At 38.4% G+C, this 14,303-nt stretch overlaps 1 long non-coding RNA gene across 1 annotated transcript in view; it reads right to left on the reverse strand.

Moving 5' to 3' along the window:
- LOC138906517 (uncharacterized) overlaps positions 1–14,303 on the reverse strand; it is a 264,345-nt gene that overhangs the window by 114,751 nt on the left and 135,291 nt on the right. The gene's annotated exons all lie outside the window — the stretch shown is intronic.

The raw sequence follows: 14,303 nt of genomic DNA on the forward strand, positions 1-14,303 counted from the left end.
TCTGCATTGATTTGGCTCCGGGCACTCAGCCTATTTCCATTCTACCATACCGCATAACCCCGCCAGAGTTGAAAGAATTGAAGGAGCAGTTGCAAGATTTTCTTGATAAGGGCTTCATTAGACCTAGTGTCTCGCCCTGGGGTGCACCTGTGTTGTTTGTGAAGAAGAAAGATGGATCGATGAGGATGTGTATAGATTATCGGTAGTTGAACAAAGTCACCATCAAGAACAAGTATCCATTGCCGAGGATTGATGAATTATTTGATCAGCTTCAGGGTGCCAAGGTGTTTTCAAAGATTGATTTGAGATCTGGCTACCATCAGTTGAGGATTAGGGCATCTGATGTTCCTAAGACAGCTTTTCGGACTCGGTATGGGCATTATGAGTTTCTAGTGATGTCATTTGGGCTAACAAATGCCCCAACAACATTCATGGATATGATGAACCGGGTGTTCAAACCCTACTTGGATTCCTTTGTGGTTGTGTTTATTGATGATATCTTGATCTACTCCCACAGTTGAGAGGAGCATGAGCAGCACCTTCGGATCATTCTTTAGACTCTGAAAGACAGCTAGTTATATGCTAAGTTCTCAAAATGCGAGTTTTTGTTGAGTTCAGTTGCTTTCTTGGGTCACGTTGTATCAGTAGAGGGTATTCAGGTGGATCCTAAGAATATTGAGGCAGTTCAGAACTGGCCTAGACCCTCATCAGCTACCGAGATCCGTAGTTTCCTGGGTTTGGCGGGCTATTACTGTCGATTTGTGGAGGGGTTTTCATGAATAGCAGCCCCGTTGACCAGATTGACCCAGAAGGGTGCCCCGTTCAGGTAGTCAGACGAGTGTGAAGAGAGCTATCTTAAGCTCAATACTGCTTTGACTACGGCACCGGTATTGGTGTTACCCACAAGTTCAGGATCTTATATAGTATATTGTGACGCATCCCATATTGGTCTGGGTGCGGTATTGATGCAGGGTAGCAAGGTTATTGCATATGCTTCGCGGCAACTGAAGTTTAACGAGAAGAATTACCTTGTTCATGATCCAGAGCTGGCAACCATTGTTCACGCGTTGAAGATTTGAAGGAACTATCTTTACGGCGTGCCATGTGAGGTATTCACTGATCATCGGAGCTTGTAGTATTTGTTCAAGCAAAAGGAACTCAATTTGAGGCAGAGAAGGTGGTTGGAGCTATTGAAAGACTATGATATCACTATATTGTATCATCCCGGGAAGGCCAATATGGTGGCCGATGCTTTGAATAGAAAATCAGCTAGTATGAGTAGCCTTGCATATATCCCAGTTGGTGAGAGACCGCTTGCATTGGATGTTCAGGCCTTGGCCAACCAGTTCGTGAGGTTGGATGTTTTTGAGCCCAGCCGTGTTCTCGCTTGTACAGTTACTCAGTCTTCTTTGTTTGAGTGCATCAGAGATCGGCAGGATGACGATCCTCATTTACTTGTCCTTAGAGACACAGTGCGGCATGGTGGTGCCAAGCAGGTTATCGTTGGAGATGAAGAAATTTTAAGGATGCAGGGCCGTATTTGTGTGCCTAATGTGGATGGACTTCGTGAGTTGATTCTTGAGGAGGCCCACAGTTCCTGATATTCTATTCATCCGGGCGCCGCCAAGATGCATCAGGACTTGTGACAGCATTATTGGTGGAGGAGGATGAAGAAAGATATAGTTGCTTACGTGGCTCAGTGCTTAAATTGTCAGCAGGTGAAATATGAGCATCAGAGACCCGGTGGTTTGCTTCAGCAGATGGAGATTCCTAAGTGGAAGTGGAAGCGTATCACTATGGACTTTGTTGTTGGACTCCCACAGACTCAGAGGAAGTTCGACGCTGTGTGGGTTATTGTGGATAGGCTGACTAAGTCAGCGTACTTCATTCCTATGGCAGTTACCTATTCCTCGGAGCGGTTAGCAGAGATTTATATTAGGTAGATCGTCCGTCTTCACGGTGTGCCCATGTCTATCATTTCTAATCGAGGTACACAGTTTACCTTACACTTTTGGAGGGGAGTACAATGTGAGTTGGGTACGTGGGTTGAGTTGAGCACATCATTCCATCCTCAGACGGACGGGCAGTCCGAGCGTACTATTCAGATCTTGGAGGATATGCTCCTTGCTTGTGTTATAGACTTTGGAGGTTCTTGGGATTAGTTCTTGCCCCTTGCAGAGTTTGCCTACAACAACAGCTACCAGTCGAGCATCCAGATGGCTCCCTATAAGGCATTATATGGTAGGTGGTGCCGGTCGCCAGTTGGGTGGTTCGATCCGGGAGAGGCTCGGTTGTTGGGCACAGACTTAGTACAAGATGCCTTGGATAAGGTCAAGATTATTCAGGATCGACTTCGCACAGCTCAGTCCAGGCAGAAGAGTTATGATGACCGTAGAGTTCGTGATGTTGCATTCATGGTCGGAGAGAGAGTGTTACTTCGGGTATCACCCATGAAGGGTGTAATGAGGTTCGAAAAGAAGGGCAAGTTGAGCCCTAGGTATATCGGACCTTTTGAGATTTTGGAGAGAGTGGGAGAGGTGGCTTACAGGCTTGCGTTGCCACCTAGTTTAGCAGTTGTTCATCCGGTATTCCATGTGTCCATGCTTCGAAAGTATCACGGCGATCCGTCCCATGTGTTAGATTTCAGCTCTGTCCAGTTGGACAAGGATTTGACTTACGAGGAGGAGCCGGTGGCAATTCTAGCCCGACAAGTTCGCCAGTTGAAATCAAAGAGTTACCCTTCAGTTCGAGTGCAGTGGAGAGGTCAGCCTATTGAGGCAGCTACTTGGGAGTCCGAGTCCGATAAGCAGAGTAGATATCCCCACTTTTTCACCAGCCCAGGTGCTTTTGTATATCCGTTCGAGGACGAATGGTTGTTTTAGAGGTGGAGAATGTGATGACCCAAAAGGTCATCTTATGTTTTAGAACTCGAATCTGTGCTCTTAAGCCTTAAAAATGTCATTTTTACCCTTCTCGATTTGCGTGCATAGTCCGGGCATATTTCCGGAAAGCTTTCATGTTGAAAATTGATGAAAATAAGAATTTATGCCTTAAAAGTTGATTTTTGTTGATTTCGGTCAATATTTTATGTAAATGGGACCGGATCCATATTTTGACGGTCCTAGTGGGTCCGTATCGAATTATGGGACCTGAGCGTATGCCCGGAATCAAATTCGGAGGTCCCTAGCCTAAGTTATGAATTTTTGATGAAAATTAAAAGTTTGAAAATTAATTATTTTTAAGAATTGATTGATGTTTGGCATTGTTAGTGCCGGGTCTGTATTCTGGTTCTGGAGCCCGGTGCAAGTTCATTATGATATTTAAGACATGTCTGTGAAATTTGATGAGAAACGGAGTTGATTTGACGTGATTCGGACGTCCAGTTGAGAAGATATGAATTTTAAAGTGTTCTTGAGAATTTCATTTGATTTGGGGCTAAATTCGTAGTTCTAAGTGTTATTGTGCCGATTTGATCATGCGAACAAGTTCGTATATTATTTTTAGACTTGTGTGCATGTTTGGTTTGGAGCTCCGAGGGCTCGGGCGGGTTTCGGGTAGGCCACAAGATTGTTTTGGACTTTGAAAATTTGATATTTTGTTGTAGCAGGTATTCTGGCAGGTCCTTCTTCGCATTCGTGAAGGTATTGTCGCGAACGCGAAGAGTAAATTGGGCAGTTGAAGTTTTCTTCTTCGCGAACGCGAAGGCTTGGTCGCGAACGCGAAGCGATGGGGACATTATCCTTCACGAACGCGACCAACTACTTGTGAACGCATAGTGTTAGGCACACCCGGGGGAGGGTTGGTCATTCCTTCATCGCGAACACGAAGGCCAGGGGGAAGTAACCATCGCGAATGCGAGAAGGGTCTCACGAACGCAAAGGCTTGGCAGCCAATACCCTTTGCGAACGTGATGTACACTGTCGCCCAGTGCATAAAACAGAATCAAACACGGCTTTAAGCCATTTCTTCAACTTTTTTCAAGAACCAAACGAGTAGAGGCGATTTTCAAGAGTCATTTTCTTCCCCAAAATATTGGTAAGTGATTCTAAACCATTTTCTTTCAATTACCCATTATATTTCTTGAATTATCAACCTAAAATCTAGAGTTTTCATGGTAGAATTAGGGGTTAGGGTAGAAACTAGAAATTTCGGAAATTTGGGGATTTAGACCTCAATTTGAGGTCGGATTCAAAAATCAATTATATATTCGGGCTCGGGGGTGAATGGATAAATGTATTTTGGTCCGAACCTCGGGTTTTGACCAAGCGGGCCCGAGGTCAATTTTTTGACTTTTTGGAGGAAAAATAGGGAAATTTAATTTATGCAATATAATTGATTTCTTTAGCAATATTTGATATTATTGAGTCATTTTTGAATAGATACGAGTGGTTTGGAGGTGAAATGCACCCGCAATTTATAACATATTTATTTTTTATTATTATTAGAAGTTGTGGTCGGGTCACATAAAATACACACCCAAATTGGGGATTATGTATCATGACTATGCCACGAGAACCGTACCCATAGTCATGATGATTTATTATTAATCGCACCTAAAGCAAGCTACGATATTCATGAATTATTTTTCTTACTTTGATATTATTGCAAGGTCATGAATTATGGATATGGAGTTGTGGAGGAAATGACATATGAGTTCAACACATTATTAATAAGTTGACAACATTGTTACTCTTATCGGATTGCATCAAACGAAAATCGACCATTAGGCATATTATCTCAAATTAAAATTTCACATGCCCAAATTCTTTTTCTTAAAATCAACTTGACATCCCCAAAAATATCACCCAATCAACTTTTAACATAATAATGAAATACAGAAAATCCAACAATGGATATCAAAACTAAAGCTCGAAGAAGACGCTTTGACTTAATGTACAAGCATATGCATAACAATTGTTGTGTCCTCATGTGAAAATTACTTATCAAGAGAATCAATGAGGCAATATTAAGCAAAGAAACATTAAACATTCAAAATAATCAATTTTCTCAAAACACTTAAATCAACAACATAAGGGCCAGCGTTCATATATTTAAAAAGTATGAAGTTAACCATGGAATTGAAAAAGTAAGGAAAGAAAGGGATTGCACCTTAAGGATCGAAGCTTTTTATTAATTTAAAAGTAATACTCCAGCCACGTACATGATAGTTAAGACGAATCGGCAACTAAACTCAATCAAACGACCACGACTGCACCGGAGAAAACTCGAACAGAACCTCTCGAAATTTGCAAACGGTCGTCGACTTTTAATGGAGGCTTCAATGAGTTGTTTTGGTGAGTTTCATGATGGCTTCATGGCTGCTTCCAGTTGTCAAGTGACTGGTCTGCTATGGTATGGGTTTTTGACAAAGAAAGCGTTAAGAGGGAGATCAAATATTTGCTCTACGGCGCTCAATTCTAGGACTGCTCTTAGGGTTTTTCTATTCTATAACTGAGTGAGGTTATATATGGGTACATGTGCGTATTTGAAGTCCAAGAAAATTAGTGTGTTTTTGTGAGATCACGTGAGAGAGATTGCATTTCCTGCTAATTAGCATGTGCTCTCTAGATAGATAAAGACGAGTAATCTTGGAGAGTAAACTAGCTCGGAGTTTTTGTGAGAGAATATTCTTGGGGAATCAAAGTTTGTTAGCTGAGGTGATGTGGATAAAAAATTGGTACGAAAATATGTGCCTCTAACGTGCTTGTGAAAGATGGAATGAGTGGAGTCCTTTTTTGGAATTGGCATAGTGCGGGTGAGGCATTAAATAAAAATTCTAATGCAAAGTGGGTGCATGTGAGTTAACGTAAATGATTTTTCTTTTAGGAAAATACAAAATTCCAAGAAGTAGAGTTGCTCGCTTACTTATTAAAATAAAAATATATTATTTGTGATTTTTCTTTTTTGTAAATTAGAACAAAATTAACACTCTAAAAATGTGAATCTTTTGTTAGTTTTTAATTTTTTTAAATAAAACCTATAAAAGATAAAATAAGTGCGAAAATATGTAGACTAAACTTAAAATATATTTACATACTAAACAATGTTGAACTATTCAAATATATTAAAAAATTAGGTGCTCACAGCTGCCCCAGCAGAGTCGCCAGAGCTGTCACACCTCTTTTTTCCCGAGGGTATAATGCGAGTTTTTCCAATTAAATTGACATTGTTCGAAATGGGATTATTTATTTAATAAGAGTCGCCACTTAGAATAATTTATGGTGTCCCAAGTCACCGATTTATTTTAAATCCCAAATCGAAAAAATTGACTCTTATTTATGGTCTGCGAACACATAAAGCCGGGTAAGGAATTCTGTTAACCCGGAAGAAGGTGTAAGGCACCCTCGAATTCCGTGGTTCTGCATGGTCGTTGAACTATTAATAATTGGCCTAATTATCTAATTTAATACATATTTGAGACCTATTGTGCATTTTTACCTTTTAAACCGCTTTTAGTATTAATTAAATACTTTTAGTATTTATGGAATTTGTTTGAACAAGTCGCGATGCCGCGCACTCGTTTGTTTTTGTACACATTGCTAATCGCGCCACGTGAAATGCAATCATGATTTACAATATGTTACTTTTTTATTATTATTAAAAGTTATGGTCGGGTCACATAAAATGCACACCCGAATTGGGATTTATGTTTCATGACTGTGCCACGGGAACCGTACCCATAGTCACGATGATTTATTATTAATCGCGCCTAAAGCAAGCTACGATATTCATGAATTATTTTTCCTACTTTGAGATTATTGTGAGGTCATGAATTATGGATATGGAGTTGTGGAGGAAATGGCATATGAGTTCAACACATTCTTAATAAGTTGACAACATTGTTACTCTTAACGGATTGGATCAAACGAAAATCGACCATTAGGCATATTATCTAAAATTAAAACTTCACATGCCCAAATTCTTTTTCTTAAAATCAACTTGACAGCCCCAAAAATATCACCCAATCAACTTTTAACATAAAAATGAAATATAGAAAATCCATGAATGGATATCTAAACTAAAGCTCGAAGAAGACGCTTTGACTTAATGTACAAGCATATGCATAACAACTTTATTATTAAAAGTTGTGGTCGGGTCACATAAAATGCACACCCGAATTGGGGATTATGTATCATGACTGTGCCTCGGGAACCGTACCGATAGTCACGATGATTCATTATTAATTGCGCCTAAAGCAAGCTACGATATTCATGAATTATTTTCCTACTTTGAGATTATTGTGAGGTCATGAATTATGGATATGGAGTTGTGGAGGAAATGGCATATGAGTTTAACACATTCTTAATAAGTTGACAACATTGTTACTATTATCGGACTGGATCAAACGAAAATCGATCTTTAGGCATATTATCTCAAAGTAAAACTTCACATGCCCAAATTCTTTTTCTTAAAATCAACTTGACAGCCCCAAAAATATCACCCAATCAACTTTTAACATAATAATAAAATACAGAAAATCCAACAATGGATATCTAAGTGGCTTCATGTGAAAATTCCTTATCAAGAGAATCAGTGAGGCAATATTAAGCAAAGAAACATTAAACATTCAAAATAATCAAATTGCTAATAACACTTAAATCAACAACATAAGGACCAGCGTTCATATATTTAAATAGTATGAAGTTAACCAAGGAATTGAAACATTAAGGAAAGAAAGGGATTTCACCTTAAGGATCGAAAATTTTTATTAATTTAAAAGTAAAAGTCCAGCCACGTACATGATAGTTAAGACGAATCGGCAACTAAACTCAACCAAACGGCCACGACCGCGCCGGAGAAAACTCGAACAGAACCTCTCGAGGCTTCAAGGAGTTATTTCAGTAAGTTTTATGATGGTTTCATGGCTGCTTCTGGTTGTCAAGGGACTGGTCTGCTATGGTGTGAGTTTTGGACGAATAAAGCGTGAAGAGGGAGATCAAATATTTGCTCTACGGCGCTCAATTCTAGGACTGCTCTTAGGATTTTTCTATTCTGTGACTGAGTGAGGTTACATATGGGTACAAGTGCGCGTTTGAAGCCCAAGAAAATCAGTGTGTTTTTGTGAGATCACATGAGAGAGATTGCATTTTCTGCTAATTAGCATGTGCTCTCTAGTTAGATAAGGACGAGTGATCTTGGAGAACAAGCTAGCTATGAATATTTGTGAGAGAATATTCTTGGGGAATCAAAGTTTGTTAGCTGAGGTGATGTGGATAAAAATTGGTACGAAAATATGAGCCTGTAAGGTGCCTGTGAAAGATGGAATGAGTGGAGTCCTTTTTTGGAATTGGCATAGTGCGGGTGAGGTATTAAATAAAAATTCTAATGCAAAGTGGGTGCCTATTAGTTAACGTAAATGATTTTTCTTTTAGGAAAAGACAAAATTCCAAGAAGTAGAATTGCTCGCTTACTTATTAAAAGAAAAATATATTATTTGTGATTTTGCTTTTTTGTAAATTAGAACAAAATTAACACTCTAAAAATGTGAATCTTTTGTTGGTTTTTAATTTTCTTAAATAAAACCTATAAAAGATTAAATAAGTGCTAAAATATGTACACTAAACTTAAAATATATTTACATACTAAAAAATGATGAACTATTCAAAAGTAGTAATTAATTAGGTGCTCACAGCTGCCCCAGCAGAGGTGCCAGAGCTGTCACACCTCCTTTTTCCCTAAGGGATATGGGAGTTTTTTCAATTAAAGTGACATTGTTCGAAATGAGATTATTTATTTGATAAGAGTCGCCACTTGGAATAATTGATGGTGTCCCAAGTCACCGATTTATTTTAAATCCCAAATCGAGAAAATTGACTCTTATTTATGGTCTACAAACACAGAAGACCGGGTAAGAAATTCTGTTAATCCAGGAGAAGGTGTGAGGCACTCCCGAATTTCGTGATTCTAGCACGGTCGCTCAACTATTAATAATTGGCCTAATTATCAAATTTAATACATATTTGAGACATATTGTGCATTTTTACCTTTTAAACCGCTTTTAGTATTAATTAAACGCTTTTAGTGTTTATGAAATTTATTTGAAGAAGTCGCGATGCCGCGCACTCGTTTATTTTTGTACACATTGCGAATTGCGCCACGTGTAATGCACCCGCGATTTACAATATGTTAATTTTTTTTATTATTAAAAGTTGTGGTCGGGTCACATAAAATGCACACCCGAATTGGGGATTATGTATCATGACTGTGCCACGGGAACCGTACCGATAGTCACGATGATTCATTATTAATCGCGCCTAAAGCAAGCAACGATATTCATGAATTATTTTCCTACTTTGAGATTATTGTGAGGTCATGAATTATGGATATGGAGTTGTGGAGGAAATGGCATATGAGTTTAACACATTCTTAATAAGTTGACATCATTGTTACTATTATCGGACTGGATCAAACGAAAATCGACCATTAGGCATATTATCTCAAATTAAAACTTCACATGCCCAAATTCCTTTTCTTAAAATCAACTTGGCAGCCCCAAAAATATCACCCAATCAACTTTTAACATAATAATGAAATACAGAAAATCCAACAATGGATATCTAAACTAAAGCTCGAAGAAGACGCTTTGACTTAATGTACAAGCATATGCATAACACTTGCTGTGACCTCATGTGAAAATTCCTTATCAAGAGAATCAGTGAGGCAATATTAAGCAAAGAAACATTAAACATTCAAAATATCTAAATTGCCAATACCACTTAAATCAACGACATAAGGACCAACGTTCATTTATTTAAAAAGTATGAAGTTAACCAAGGAATTGAAACAGTAAGGAAAGAAAGGGATTGCACCTTAAGGATCGAAGATTTTTATTAATTTAAAAGTAAAACTCCAGCCACGTACATGATAGTTAAGACGAATCGGCAACTAAACTCAACCAAACGACCACGACCGCGCCGGAGAAAACTCGAATAGAACCTCTCAAAATTTACAAACGGTCGTCGACTTTTAATGGAGGCTTCAAGGAGTTGTTTCAGTAAGTTTCATGATGGTTTCATGGCTGCTTCCGGTTGTCAAGGGACTAGTCTGCTATGGTGTGGGTTTTTGACGAAGAAAGCGTGAAGAGGGAGATCTACTTTTTTCTCTACGGCGCTCAATACTAGGGCTGCTCTTAGGGTTTTTATATTCTGTGACTGAGTGGGGTTTTATATGGGTACAGGTGCGTGTTTGAAACCCAAGAAAATCAGTGTGTTTTTGTGAGATCACGTGAGAGAGATTGCATTTCCTGCTAATTTGCATGTGCTCTCTAGATTGATCAGGACGAGTGATCTTGGAGAGCAAGCTAGCTGTGAATATTTGTGAGAGAATATTCTTGGGGAATCAAAGTTTGTTAGCTGAGGTGATGTGGATAAAAATTGGTACGAAAATATGAGCCTGTAAGGTGCCTGTGAAAGATGGAATGAGTGGAGTCCTTTTTGGAATTGGCATAGTGCGGGTGAGGTATTAAATAAAAATTCTAATGCAAAGTGGGTGCCTGTGAGTTAACGTAAATGATTTTTCTTTTAGGAAAAGACAAAATTCCAAGAAGTAGAATTGCTCGCTTACTTATTAAAAGAAAAATATATTATTTGTGATTTTGTTTTTTTGTAAATTAGAACAAAATTAACACTCTAAAAATGTGAATCTTTTGTTGGTTTTTAATTTTCTTAAATAAAACCTATAAAAGATAAAATAAATGCTAAAATATGTAGACTAAACTTAAAATATATTTACATACTAAAAAATGATGAACTATTCAATAGTAGTAATTAATTAGGTGCTCACAGCTGCCCCAGCAGAGGCGCCAGAGCTGTCACACCTCCTTTTTTCCGAGGGGATATGAGAGTTTTTCCAATTAAAGTGACATTGTTCGAAATGGGATTATTTATTTGATAAGAGTCGCCACTTGGAATAATTTATGGTGTCCCATGTCACCGATTTATTTTAAATCCCAAATCGAGGAAAATTGACTCTTATTTATGGTCTGCGAACACAGAAGACCGGGTAAGGAATTCTGTTAACCCGGGAGAAGGTGTGAGGCACTCCCGAATTTTGTGGTTCTAGCACGGTCGCTCAACTATTAATAATTGGCCTAATTATCAGATTTAATACATATTTGAGACATTGTACATTTTTACCTTTTAAACCGCTTTTAGTATTAATTAAACGCTTTTAGTATTTATGGAATTCATGAATTATTTTTCCTACTTTGAGATTATTGTGAGGTCATGAATTATGGATAAGGAGTTGTGGAGGAAATGACATATGAGTTTAACACAGTCTTAATAAGTTGACAACATTGTCACTATTATCGGACTGGATCAAACAAAAATTGACCATTAGTCATATTGTCTCAAATTTAACCTTCACATACCCAAATTCTTTTTCTTAAAATCAACTTGACAGCCCCAAAAATATCACCCAATCAACTTTTAACATAATAATGAAATACAGAAAATCCAACAATGGATATCTAAACTAAAGCTCGAAGAAGACGCTTTGACTTAATGTACAAGCATATGCATAACACTTGCTGTGACCTCATGTAAAAATTCCTTATCAAGAGAATCAGTGAGGCAATATTAAGCAAAGAAACATTAAACATTCAAAATAATCAAACTGCTAATACCACTTAAATCAACAACATAAGGACCAGCGTTCATATATTTAAAAAGTATGAAGTTAACCAAGGAATTGAAACAGTAAGGAAAGAAAGGAATTGCACCTTAAGGATCGAAGATTTTTATTAATTTAAAAGTAAAACTCCATCCACGTACACGATAGTTAAGACGAATCGGCAACTAAACTCAACCAAACGACCACGACCGCGCCGGAGAAAACTCGAATAGAACCTCTCAAAATTTACAAACGGTCGTCGACTTTTAATGGAGGCTTCAAGGAGTTGTTTCATTAAGTTTCATGATGGTTTCATGGCTGCTTCCGGTTGTCAAGGGACTGGTCTGCTATGATGTGGGTTTTTGACGAAGAAAGCATGAAGAGGGAGATCAATTGTTTGCTCTACGGCGCTTAATTCTAGGACTGCTCTTAGGGTTTTTCTATTCTGTGATTGAGTGAGGTTATATATGGGTACAGGTGCTTGTTTGAAGCCCAAGAAAATCAGTGTGTTTTTGTGAGATCACGTGAGAGAGATTGTATTTCCTGCTAATTAGCATGTGCTCTCTAGATAGATAAAGCTGAGTGATCTTGGAGGGCAAGCTAGCTGGGAATATTTGTGAGAGAATATTCTTGGGGAATCAAAGTTTGTTAGCTGAGGTGATGTGGATAAAAATTAGTACGAAAATATGTGCCTGTAAGGTGCTTGTGAAAGATGGAATGAGTGGAGTCCTTTTTTGGAATTGGCATAGTGCGAGTGAGGTATTAAATAAAAATTCTAATGCAAAGTGAGTGCCTGTGAGTTAACGTAAATGACTTTTCTTTTAGGAAAAGACAAAATTCCAAGAGGTAGAGTTGCTCGCTTACTTATTAAAAGAAAAATATATTATTTGTGATTTTGTTTTTTTGTAAATTAGAATAATATTAACACTCTAAAAATGTGAATCTTTTGTTAGTTTTTAATTTTCTTAAATAAAACCTATAAAATATAAAATAAGAGCTAAAATATGTAGTCTAAACTTAAAATATATTTTCATACTAAAAAGTGATGAACTATTCAAATATAGTAAAAAATTAGGAGCTCACAGCTGCCCCTCTTTGCTTGGAAACTTGTAGAATTTTCAGGCAAAGACAAGATGAGCCATGTGACTAATTTTGACCAGCTCTTTATTCAAAAAGGGAAAATAAATAAAGGAAAGGGTACAACCGAGTCCTGGTTTTGGACAGTCTACATATCCCGAGTCATAAGGGAATCAAGTCGTGTATAGTTCAGAAGTGAATGAAGTGATGGAGTGTGATACGATGAGGAGAGAGTCGAGTGAGGTACCGTTTCGTCGAGGTTCCGGCCCGCAGTCCTGTTATTACATCTAAATCAAAATCGAAAAGAACTAAACAAGCCTATCAGCTATGAGTTACAAGATTCCTAAGTCTTCTGAAGCATGATCTTGAGTCTTGAATAGTTCTTCATGCAGACTTTTGGTTTGAACCTTGATGCTTGCTAGCTGCAGGTGCTGTTTCATTCTTCCACGGCTTCTTCGGATAAAGACCGGGCATGTAGTGCTCGTGACTTCAACCATCTCTTGAGCAGTTCACATATTTCATCTGCTTCTACATTTTCGATTCACTTCTTTTTTCCCTTTTCTTTTATTCTAGATTGAGACTTCTTTTTTGGTCATCTTGGATTGTCGACTCGCATTCTTGAGGCGAGCTTCTGCTACTTCTAAGTTGAATTAAATTCTAAAATGACTTCCCTCGTTCTCCAGGTGGGCGCCTGTTACTGACTTGAAATTTGAAGTAACTCTGAAATGAATTCCCCCGTTCTCCAGGTGGGCTCCGGATGCTTCTTGAACTTAAAAATTGAAAGTTAACCCTGTTCTTCAGGTGGGCTCCTGATGCCTCTCTGACATGAAATTGTAAGCTGAAAGCTACCCTGTTCTTCAGGCGAGCTCCTGATGCTTCTTGAACTTGAAAATTGAAAGTTGACCCTGTTCTTCAGGCGAGCTCCTGATGCCTCTCTGACTTGAAATTGTAAACTGAAAATTGACCTTGTTCTTCAGGCAGGATCCTGATGCCTCTCTAACTTGAACTTGATAATTGAAAATTGACTTTGTTCTTCAGGCAGGCTCCTGATGCTTCGCTAACTTGAACTTGAAAATTAAAAGTTGACCCTGCTCTTCAGGCGGGCTCCTAATGCCTCTCTAACTTGAATTTGAAAACTGAAAGTTGACCCTGTTCTTCAGGCGGGCTCTTGATGCCTCTTGAATTTGAAAATTGAAAGTTGACCCTGTTCTTCAGGCGGGCTCCTGATGCCTCTTGAATTTGAAAATTGAAAGTTGACCCTGTTCTTCAGGCGGGCTCCTGCTACTTCTCTGATTTGAACTTAAAACCAATTTCTGAAATATTGACCATCATTCTCCAGGTGGGTGCCTGCAATGACTTGAAACTTAAAATGAATTCCCTCATTCTCCAGGTGGGCGCCTGCTAATGACTTGAACTTGAAATAAATTTGCTCATTCTCCAGGTGGGCGCCTGCCAATGACTTGAACTTGAAATAAATTCCCTCATTCTCCAAGTGGGCACTGCCAATGACTTGAAAATTGAAATAAATTCCCTCATTCTTCAGGTGGGAACCTGCCACTGACTTAATATTTGTAATAAATTCTCTCATTCTCTAGGTGGGCGCCTGCTACTAC

Source organism: Nicotiana tomentosiformis, chromosome 2 (genome assembly GCF_000390325.3).
Source record: "Nicotiana tomentosiformis chromosome 2, ASM39032v3, whole genome shotgun sequence".
Taxonomy (NCBI): domain Eukaryota; kingdom Viridiplantae; phylum Streptophyta; class Magnoliopsida; order Solanales; family Solanaceae; genus Nicotiana; species Nicotiana tomentosiformis.